At 44.1% G+C, this 12,079-nt stretch overlaps 1 non-coding gene across 1 annotated transcript; it reads right to left on the bottom strand.

Annotated features, from left to right (window-relative positions):
• Positions 1-3,859: 3,859 nt before the first annotated feature.
• LOC137206269 (U6 spliceosomal RNA) lies at positions 3,860-3,966 on the bottom strand. The gene has a single exon (XR_010934584.1). It is a non-coding gene; the product is annotated as a U6 spliceosomal RNA (small nuclear RNA).
• Between the last annotated feature and the right edge of the window lie 8,113 nt (positions 3,967-12,079).

Raw genomic sequence — 12,079 nt, 5'->3', positions numbered from 1 at the left:
CATATTTTCCATTTTTTTATTGCAGAGCACAGTATTTATCTCATAGAGAATTATGATAAACCCCCTGAATGTTTCATGTTTTTCACGATTCATATGGAACAAATTAAAAATAACTTTCCATGGTACAGATTGCCCCAGAGAACGGCTCAAAGACTCTTCCTTCCGCCTGCTTCCTCCAGCTTTTCGTCCGCTTTGAATTTCAGCACCTACAATCTGAGAGAGGCTGGGGTGAAGAGGATCGCCGGGGAGCACCAGGCCCCTCATCCCGAGCAGAATGCATATCTGGAGACTTTGTTCGATGGGCCACCGGGTCCTGTGAAGGAGAGGTGTCTTTTAAGATGATTTGTTTATAGGCATACACAATTGGGGAGACTGCTGATTTTTATTACTTTGTTCAGATTTTAAATATACTTTGTCAGTCACTTCAGTAAGTATTTTAAAAAAGAAAAATGTAAGCCCCCAACACGAGCTTCCAGCAGATGCCCTCTGCTAGAACATGTTTGTAAAACACTTTTGTCTTTATTGAATCTGCGAGTTCCTAGGATTTGGATTGTCACTGTTACGCTCAACTCTACCGCAGTGTGCCCCAGTTACAGGGCTAAGAAGTGGTTGAATGTGGATTTAAATCCATGTCTATTGGACTAGGAAGGACTGTTTGATTTCCATTCCACCATGTTGCTTCAGAAAAACTGGCTCTGCGTGGTAGCCCTGCCATCTGTACTGGTGACCATAAGAAAATCACCGTCTTTTCAGTAGAGTGAGGCAATATAACCAGTTTCAGTGAGTTATTGTGAAGAGTAAATACACACGAAGCACCTAGTTATTCAGTACATTTTGGTGAGAAGCCAGAATATTGGGACAGTGAACCTGCTGGTCTTGCTCAGGGAAATCTGGGAGGGGTGGGATCAGAGCTGGCAACTTCCCTTGTTTCTTCACATCCTTTTCACTCCCGCCCCCTGCAACCTAAACATACTCAAAAGGAGTGGGTCTGAATTTCTCCAAAAGGGCAGTGGGCAGCATCAGCTCTGAGGACGTTTTTCCAACACTGAGCAGGGAGTTCAGAAGGAAGGCAATCCCTTTGCTAACCACGGAGAGCTGAGATGCCCCAGCCACTGGGTTTGTGGAGAAGACACTTAATTGAGGTCTCGGGGCTGGCTGTCCAGACATGGAGAGGGAACTGGGTCTTCTCTCTGTGATCCTTCTTGGCCTCAGTGGGCCAGAGAGATTAGAGGCAATGGCAGGAAGTGCCAGGTAGGTACCAGTGTCTGTTGGTCCATCCTTCCATCCATCCCTCCATCCATCCATCCACCCGTCTGTCCGTCCATCCATCCATTTATCCATCCATCCATCCACCACCCACCCACCCATCCGTCTGTCCATCCATCCATCCATCCATCCACCCACCCACCCATCCGTCCATACATCTGTCTGTCCGTCCGTCCATCCATCCATCCATCCATCCATCCATCCATCCATCCATCTGTTCATCCATCCATTCATGTTCCTTTCCACATATATTGAAACCTAATTCCATGTTAGCCAGTTGGGCTTAGGGCTGAGGATACAGATGTAAATCTCAAAGGTCACTGTCCTCTAAGACCGCTCTCAGCCTCTCTCTATCGAGTAATTCTGGTTAACTTTTTCATAGAATTTTTCATTATCTGAAATTATGTTAGGTATTTTTTTGCATGTCTCCTCTGCTGGACCATTAGCTCCATTAGAGCAGGAACCTTGTTTGTTTTGTTGACAGGTATGTTCTCAGTGCCTCCCATGGTGTCTGGCAAATAATGATTAAACAAGCTGACTTCAGAGGGATTAATGGTGCTGACCGAGCACAGGGAGTTCAGGAACCACAACAAAAAAGTTGTAGGTTCACCCTGGGGAGGAGGTAATTACACTGGTGGCAACTCAGAGGGAAGTTACTTGTTTTGTAACTGTGACGGATTTCTTTTTTAAGCAAAGTACAATTGACCAACAACACTATGTTAGTTCCTGGTGCACAGCGTAGTGATGTGATGTTCCTATACATTACAAAATTATCACTATGATAAGTCTAGTTACCATACATACCCATACAAAGTTATTACAATATTATTCACTATATTTCCCATGTTGCACATTTCATACCCGTGACTCATTTGTTTTGCAACTTGAAGTTTGCACCTCTTAATCTCCCTCACCTATTTCACTCATCCCCCCACTCCTCTCCCCTCTGGCAACCTCTGATTTGTTCTTTGTATCTATGACTCTGTTTCTGTTTTGTTATTCTTTTTCTTTTTTTTTTAGATTCCACATGCAAGTGAAATCATATGGTATTTGTTTTTCTCTGTGGGATTTATTTCACTTAGCATAATACCCTCTGGGCCCATCCATATTGCTACAAATGGCAAGATTTAATTCCTTTTTATGGCTGAGTAATATTCCATTGTGTATATGGAATATATATATCACATCTTTGTCCATTCATCAATCAATGGACACTTAGGTTGCTTCCATATCTTGGCTATTGTAAATATGCTGCAATGAACATAGGGGTACATGAATCTTTTCGAATTAGTGTTTTCATTTTCTTCAGAAAAATACCCCAAAGTGGAACTCCTGGATCATATGATAGTTCTGTTTTTAATTTTTTGAGGACCCTCCATACTGTTTTTCATTATGACTGCACCAATTTACATTCCCCCCAACAATGAATGAGGGTTCCCTTTTCTCCATATCCTCACCAACACTTGTTATTTGTTGTCTTTCTGATAACAGCCATTCTGACAGGTGTGAGGTGATATCTCATATGGTTTTTCATTTGCATTTCCCTGATGATTATTGGTCATCTGTATGTCTTCTTTGTAACAATGTCTATTCAGGTTCTCTGTCCATTTTTAAATTGGGTTGTTTACTTTGTCAAGGTTGAGTTGTATGGGTTCTTTGTATATTTTGGATATTAATCCCTGATCAGATATATTGTTTGCAAATATCTTCTCCCATTCAGTAGACTGCCTTTTCATTTTGTTGATCATTTCCTTTTTAGTTTAATGTAGTCCCATTTGTTTACTTTTGCTTTTGTTTCCCTTTCCTGAGCAGACAGATCCAAAAAAAAAAAAAAAAAAATTGCTAAGACCAGTGCCAAAGAGTATGCTGCCTATGTTTTCTTCTAGGAGTTTTATGGTTTCAGTTCTTACAACTGAGTCTTTAATCCATTTGAATTTATTTTTATATATGATGTGAGAAAGTAGTCCAGTTTGATTCTTTTGCATGTTGCTGCCCATTTATTGAAGAGGCTGTCTTTTCCCCATGGTATATTCTTGCCTTCTTTGTCATACACTAACTGACCACATAAGTGTGGATTCATTTCTGGGCTCTCTATTCTTTTCCATCAATCTATATGTCTTTTTGTGCCAGTACTATACTGTTTTGATGACTATAGCTTTGTAGTGTAGTTTGAAATCAAGGAGTGTGATTCTTCCATCTTTGTTCTTTCTCAAGATTGTTTTCGCTATTTGGGATCTTCCGTGTTTTCTTACAAATTTTAGATTTATTTGTTCTAGCTCTGTGAAAAACGCCATTGGTATTTTGATAGGGATTGCACTGAATCTGTAGATTGCCTTGGGTAGTATGGTCATTTTAACAATATTAATTTTCCCAATTCATGAGCATGCTGTATCTTTCTATTTGTGTCATCTTCAATTTCTTTCATCAGTGTCTGATAGTTTTCAGAGTACAGGTCTCTTATTGTCTTGGTTAGCTTTATTCCTAGGTATTTTATTCTTTTTGATGCAATTGTAAGTGGGATTGTTTTCTTAATTTTTCTTTCTGAGAGTTCACTGTTAGTGAATAGAAATGCAACAGATTTCTGTATATTAACAAAAATATGGAACACTTCACAAATTTGCATGTCATCCTTGCACAGGAGCCATGCTAATCTCCTCTGGATCATTCCAATTTTAGTATATGTGCTGCCAAGGTGAGCACTGTAATAGATTTTTTTTACCCTTCCTCATCCACAAACTTTTCCCTGTAACTGTGGAGGGCCCTCCCACCTGGCTTTTGGCTTGGCCATGTGATTTGCTTTGACCCCTGGGGTTTAGCAAATGAGATGCAGACTGAAGCTTCAAAAGCCCTCACTCAGGTGGGTTTACTGGTCTTGCCCTCCTGTCATCACCACAAGAACGTGCCTGGGCTAGTCTGCTTTGGGCTGAAAGATAAGCAGAGCAGAACACAGTTTCCTTGGAGATTCTAACCAAGGCCTTCCAGGACCAGCTGACATCTGGCCAACCCAGGCCATGTGAGTGAGGCCAGGTAACATAACTGAACACAGCTCATGCTCCCGAACCCCACAGACTGTGCACTGAATTTGTTGCTGCATGCCACTGCAGTTTTGTGGGTATAGTAAGTCCCCTACATATGAATGAGTTCTGTTCCCAGAGTGCGTTCATAAGTCCAGTTGGTTCATAAGTCCAACAAACTTAGCCTAGGTACCCAACTAACACAGTCGGCTACTGTACAGGTTTATAATACTTTTCACACAAATAATACATAAAAAACAAACAGAAAAAAATAAAGAATACATTTTTTTTTAAGAAGATGTTGGGGGTAGGAGTTTATTAATTAATTTATTTTTGCTGTGCTGCATCTTCGTTTCTGTGCGAGGGCTTTCTCTAGTTGTGGCAAGGGGGGCCACTCTTCATCGTGGTGAGCGGGCCTCTGACTATCGCGGCCTCTCCTGTTGTGGAGCACAAGCTTCAGACGCACAGGCTCAGTAGTTGTGGCTCACGGGCTTAGTTGCTCCACGGCATGTGGGATCCTCCCAGACCAGGGCTCGAACCTGTGTCCCCTGTATTAGCAGGCAGATTCTCAACCACTGCGCCACCAGGGAAGCCCAAGAATACATTTTTAATCTTACAGTTCAGTACCTTGAAAAGCACAGCACAGTACCAGCTGCATCACCGCTGCTTTTACGCTTACTTCTGGACATCCTGGGCTTGAAATGAAGATAATGTACTACTGTACCCTATATAGTACTGTACAGTAAACTACACAAAAGCGCAACGGCATGTAGAGGATACACACATGTGACAATGTACGCCAGTTACGTGAACTAACTTACATGATTGGATATGCGAACGCACGTTCGCATCTTTGAAAGTTTGAAACTTGAAGGTTCCTATGTAGGGGGCTTACTGGACTTGCTATATAGCATTATTGCAGCAATAGATAACATACAGGAACTTTATAAGGGGGTCAATAAGCACACTTTCCACTGGCCTTAGTTAGAATGGTGATGATTGTGATAGGAGTGCTAATTATTCATTACTAGGTTTTGGATACCTACAGACTTTTCTAGGAACGTTCTATGTTTTATTTCTAATTCTCACAATAAACTTACAAGGTTGGCAAAGCAATAAGACCATCGCCACTTCTGCTACTTACTGAGCTGTGCACACCAGTGACTGAGGCCATAGACAGTGGGCTCAGATGGCCTGGGTTCAAATTCCAGCTTCACCTCCCTTCTCGTGTTGTAACTTTGGGCAACAAAGAGGTTATACTTATCCCCTCTGTGCTTTTGTGTCCAAATACGGGGATCATAATAATATCTATCTCCTAGAACTGTTAGGAGGAATGAATAAGGTGACACACAAAGTGCTTAAAGCAATGCCCAGTGCACCATGATCGTGAACGTCCCTGTCATCGTTTTTATTAGATGACAGCCCTGGGCTGAGCATCTTATATAAATGCCCTCACTTATTCTCACAAAAACCCAGGAGAAAGGTCTTACGATCTCCATCTTATTGAAGAGGAAGCTGCAGGTAGAGGGGTTGGGACTCAGACCATCCAGCTGAGAGGTGCTGAGTAAACCGGGATCAAATCCAAAGGCCAAGCTGGTTCTCCAGGCTGCTGCCCCTCATTGGTCCCAGATGGTTTCTATTCCCTGTGCTTGGGAAGGACGGCCAAGTTGTCCCAGGAGCTGTCCTAGGCTGACGTGGGCTCCGTGAGGCTCTGCGGGGGCTGCTTTCTCCCATCTCCCTCTACAGGAGGCCCCAGCGAAGCATATGGGAGGTGTGGGATGCAGTGTAAACCTCTGTCCATGCCTGGACGAGAGACCCTCGCACGGCGCTCCTGTCCACCTCCGCCCGACTCATCATGAGACTGGATCCTCTGCTCCTTGTCTGTGTCCGTTTCCCCGTGCTCTGCAATGAACATCACTTCCGTCACTGCCTTCCCCCGAGGCAGCCCTGGGACTCAGAACAGTGTGGGAGTGATCTCCCTCGGGGCTCCAATGCGCTGTCCCGTCCTCTGCAGACTGAACCTCGCTGGTGCAGGGCACTGTCCAGACCTGGGGGGCCCAGAGGGAACCTGACGGGTGGGCTAGGTGACCCAGCCCTGCAGCAGCATCCCGCCACCCGCTTGGAGCATGTGTCTCCCCGCAGTGTCTCCCCCTGCTTCTGCTGCATCCTCAGGGCTCACCAGCTCTCCCCGATCCAGCACTGGTCACCTGGAAACGCCGCTGTGCACATCCCTCCAGACATGGGGCTGTGCAGCCTGCCAAGCGTGCTTCTAGTGCTCTCTGTTCTGTTTTCTTTTGTATAATCCCAGAACAATTTCTGAATAAATGTGTGCCAACAGTTTTACATTGAGGGATGGGATAAGTATGGGGGGCTTTTGACTTTTGACTTACACCTTTGTTTTCCAATCAGTTGTCTTCCTTATGGGAATGAGACCCCTGGAAGACAAGGACTAAATCTAATTGCTCTCTAGGTCCTCAGACCCGCCCCCGCATAGCGGAGCGGAGCGCTCAGAAATGTTTGCTGAATGAATGCGTGAATGAGAGAATGTCTGCAAACAGAGCTTTTCCTTTATTATCTGTGACCAAGACCCTCCTGGTGCTTCTTCTCCAGTGAACAAGTCTCTGAATTTTCCCCATGAGCTTGAGTCTCTGCCGAGGTAAGTTGTCTGGCAACATCTCACCCTGGATACGACTTTCCGCCACCAGAATTCCCTGTTCTGCTGCACATCCTGCTCTGTGAGCTCCTGGACCTCCATCCCTTGGCCTCACCATGTGGTACCAGTCTGGTCCTCCCTGGCAGGGCACAAGGAGGGCTGGTACACCCCTTCTAGGAAGAAGAACAAAGCAGCAGAGTTTTAGGGTATGCCCCGTGGCCTTCCATGACACCTGGCCTGCAACCATGAAAGCCATGAATTCTCAGAGTCCTACGTCTGTGACTCTCCCGTCCTGTCCCTTGCTGGCTGCAGCTCTAGGACCTTCCAGTGCGAAGGCCTGTAGGTGCATCTTCAGAGGCAACAGAGCAGAGTAACTGGGACCAACCTGACACCTGACAGCAGAGCAGGCCTGGAAGGAGACATCCCTCAGGCCACACTGTGGGAGGCGAAGCAGATTGAGGCCTCCCGGGGCCTGGGGCTGAGAAGAAACCAAGGGTGTGAGAACCAGCTTAGGCCCGAGAGAGCACCCTGGGGCTGGGCAGGGAGGGAGCCGTCTCAGCCACATTTCCTGGAATCAGAATGTACTCTCCTCACCCTCCCATCCTTACGCTTGTCTCTAGAAAGAAATCCAGAGGCACGGCCTAGATTCCATCCTCCCGCACATGAGCTGCTCCCCTCTCTCCAAGGTTTTCCTCAGGAAGATGACTGTTGTGCTGCAGTAGTGGCCCCTGGCAGCTCTCCAGCCTCTGGGAACTTTTGTTCCCTCAGCCATCCATCTGTGGGCTTGGTCTGGGCTGTGAGGAATGATATGTGCGGGGCCCACACAGTGGGGTTTAGGTCTTTGTTTCCAAGCAGGCCACAATCCCTGCAGAGCCATGGGCAATGAAGGCCATGAGAGAAGAGAGAATGGACTCCTGATGCTGTACAGATGTTCTCGGGGGAGACTTAAACTCACAGGAGATGTTGGAGGTTGGGCCACTATCCACAGCAGCAGTATTACCACTCTGATACGTGGTTGACCCTGGATGGTGGTGGTCCCTGGGGCAGCCCAGGTGGACTTGAGCACAGAAGATAGAGACACAGGTGGACGATCCTGCTCTTCTCAGTTGAGGTGGAGTCCAGAAAAGAGGAGGGACCTGGCAGCCCTCTGCCATGGGAGGATATAGAAGATAATTTCTGTCTGATACTTTGCCGACTCCAAATGCCCCTGGGAGTGCCTAGAAGAGCCATAATTGCCTGATGAATTAGCGCACCTCTTAGACCTGGAGGACGACGGGCTTCCCTCTATTAATGTTGCTTTGGAGCAGGGACTTTCTTTAAAGAGTTTAGAAAATTGCACCAATAGGTCTTTGCTTTCATGACCACTGTAAAACTACTCTGCGTAACCTGGTTTTATCTAGCCTAGGGTTTTAGAACTTTTTGAAATCACAGATTCTCTGTATAGTAAGTCCCCTACATGCGAACCTTCAAGTTGTGAGCTTTCAAAGATGTGAATGTGCGTTCCATCAACGTCAGGCGTGAGTGAGATTGCAGCTTGCCCTCCGTCTACCGTTGCTGACGATCCTTCAGCTCTACCATCTCCCACCTCCTCTCCCTCCTCCAGTCAGTGACTCTTCTTACCTGTTCACTTGATTCCAGCCCCTGTATGCCAGCTGTTGTACTGTATTACTGTACTTTTCAAGGTACTGTTCTGTAAGATTAAAAATGTTTTATTTTTTGTGTTTGGTTTTTATGTTTTACTTGTGTGAAAAGTATGATAAACCTATTACAGTACAGTACTATAAAGCCATTCGGGTACCTAGGCTAACTTTGTTGGACTTATGAACAAATTGGACTTCAGAACGTGCTCTCGGAATGGAACTCGTTCGTATGTAGGGGACTTACTGTAATTTAAAAAAGGAAGCGCAAAAATATTGATTCAGATGACCTTACGTTAATAAACAAAATTTGTGTGGTATTTGTGTAGGAACCAAGGTAGTTCTGGCATTTCAACTTCATTTTAGTATAGGCCAGCTTTAGTCCATGTTTCAGCCAACCAATGAACGGAACAAAGTCCTTTCTAGCCTTCCCAGACTACAACATTAAACCTGGAATCTCTGTGGGTAGTGGTTCCCTATCCACAATTCAGCCTGATCCAACTTTATGTTCTTTCCACCATTATCCCACTTTCTTCCTATGTGTTCCCATACCAACCCCCAAATTCTGTCTGGATACACTGGAAAAAATTATAATTACTAATGTAATAGATGGAGAAGGGTGTATATGAGGGCTCTAAGTCTTCTTTCCTTTCTATATTTCTTTATTTTGGTCATAGGAAAGCAAATTTAATAAACCATAGCTAGAGCTGCAGTTAAGTGCATGGCATAGCTGGTGTTTATTGTGTTTGGAAAAAAGTACTGATTTTGACTGGGGATCAGGGAACCACCTGGAGACGGAAGATGAAACTGGAACTCACTCCAGGGATAATATCTTCATGCAACCTTACTTCAAAAAATAATAATTTCACAACATATGCCTAAAACTGAACCTGCTTTGCAAAGGGGGAAACCATGTAGGGTAATGTTAAAGCATGAGTTTCCACAGCAAGTCCATGTTCAAATTCACGTATTAGTGGTAGGAAATCATCTGAAAATTGTGATTTTTGTAGTATATCTAAGTATTAGTTTGCTAGGGCAGCCCAAACAAAGTGCTACCAGCTGCCTTTGCCCCATGTCTTGTTCCCCGGTCATGGCTGGTATCTCCTTTCATCTTGAGGAATCCATAACTCCATTGCCGCGCTGGCTGCCTGATCTCGGCACCAGCAGTGGGCTTTCTCAGGTTGGCTGCGTGCTCAGCGTTTTGAAGTGGTTTCTGTGAGCTTTCATCAGAGCCCATCATAAAAATCGCTGCAACACCTTTTCTTGTAACATATGTTATTGGGATGTCAGAATGATCACACGTCTCACACTTGCTGTATTTTTTTTTTAAAAAAAACTTAAAAAAATAAATATTCATCCATTGTGAATAAAGAACGCCCGCCTCCCTTGCTTCCTTTCCAGCCTCACCTGCTCTGCCCTCGCGCAGCTTGGTCGTCTCTCTTCTGCTTTATGTCCAGAGCCTCCTCCTGGGTCTCCTCATCTCTCATCTATCTCCATCCTGTCCATTTTCCTCTCCACAGCCAGAATGACCTTTCCAGAACACAGATCCGTCTATGTCACCTTTCTACTTGAAATGGAATCCAATCCCCTCTGTCCCCAGGGACAGTTCTGAAATCCCTCACATGGTCTGCCAGGCTTTCATGCTTCCTCACTCAGCTGTCACTTGCCCCTTCTCCACTCTCTTTGTACATTCTAGCCTCACCAAGCAGTGAGCCGGCCACCCGACATCATGACCTTTCAGGATGCTTTTCTGTGCCTTCCCCCATGGTTGTTTTCTCGGCTTGATGGTTCTCAACTCCCACCCTGTCTCTTGTTCAGATTTTTCTCTCCTATATGAATTGGTTCTAATAGCACGTCTTCTGCTGAAGCTTTCCTTGATCTAGTAGATATAGTCAACCTTTCTTCCATGTAATTTTTGTGCGCACCTGCACTAGGGATGACCCTCTCTTTTACTGTTTACACATTTGTCTCTTTGAAGGCAGGGAACACTCTTCCTCTTTATAAGCCACCATGTCAAAGTTTGTATTTTGATGCACTGGTCGTTGTTTGTTAATTTCATTTGTATTTATTGTGTTTTGGCCACATCTACAGCACAGTACAAGCAACGCTCTCCAGTAGAACTTTCGGAGGGGATGGATATATTCTGTATTTGCTCTGTCCAATATGGTAGTGACGGGCTACACTTAAATGTGGCTATTTAAATTTAATTTTTAATTAATCAAAACCCAATCAAATTGACAATTCAATTCCTTAGTTGTACTAGCCACATTTCAGGCGACCATTGACCACCTGCCACTGGTAGCTACCATATTGCATAGAGCAAGTGCACTTAAGCAAGAAAGTGGGAGATTACTTAAAGTTTTCAAATTCTTCCTGGGATAGTATTACCCCTACTCGTTTGATTAACAAATATTTTATCTGTGAATACTGCAAAAGGGAGACTTTAATTTCTATCTCTTTTTTTTGTAAAGAAATATGTAATTAGTATGCATGGATTAATGTGGTTTAAGAGTGCTTAGATTTGAAGCAGGAGTCTTTAAAATTATTAAGTAAATATTCCTAGAGGCAGAAGGATGAGTTCCATCATGAATGGAACTCTTATATAAATCTGGACTCAGTGAGATCACCCAATTTTCAGAGTTTAACTTTCAAGGCCTGTTTATAGCTCACCAGTTCCGTGAAGCATGTTTCTGAAAAAGTGTGTTTACATGGAGACAGTCTTCCAATAAATATAACAAATTAACAGGCTCTGCACGTAGCTTGGCTGTAATTATTCGCCTTTTTGACGTCTTCCTTTATTTATGTAATATGTAATAAATCCGGAACATACTCATTGGATGGTACATTGTTTTATATCAAATGTAAATGTTAGGTTTTATGACCATTTACCATAGTTCCTGTTGAACATTACAATTTACTTACTTCATGATGTTTTGGTTTTCATCATCATTAATATTTCACTCATTTTCCATTTGCCATACATTTATTTAACACCCACTGAGGCCTTCTATCTTGTGGTGTGTGTGGGGAGAAAGATGAATCAGATACTGACTGGGTCGTCTAGGGTCCACAGGCTGGAGGGAGAAACAGACAGACAAACACAGGCCACACAATGTGGCTTCTCTGTGACTGAATTTGTATGGGAGCGTTGAGGAGGGAGCCATGTTTTTTCTTTGGAAGCTGGGGAAATTTTCATGAAGAAAATACCACTTGAAAAGACCGTGGGGCATTAGTTCACCAGCAGGGGTAGCACATTGCAAAATGAAGGGCCAACAGGAAAGAAATTGAGGCCTGAAAACGTGTGGTGTGTGGGAGAAGAGTGAGGATTTGGTGAGGCTGAGGCGTGGGTGCCAGAGCTTTGGGAATGGGTTGGTGGAAAAGAAGGGTGGAAAGTTACTGAGAGTCACATCTGAGGATGACTATTAGATATGTTTTGAAAATATTTTGACTTTTGGGTAAGAAATCCTTGCTATGAATTTTAAGAACATTTTAAAATAATTTTAAACAGT

This window comes from Pseudorca crassidens, chromosome 14, assembly GCF_039906515.1.
Source record: "Pseudorca crassidens isolate mPseCra1 chromosome 14, mPseCra1.hap1, whole genome shotgun sequence".
NCBI lineage: Eukaryota > Metazoa > Chordata > Mammalia > Artiodactyla > Delphinidae > Pseudorca > Pseudorca crassidens.
This window is presented reverse-complemented; position numbering and strand designations above follow the sequence as displayed.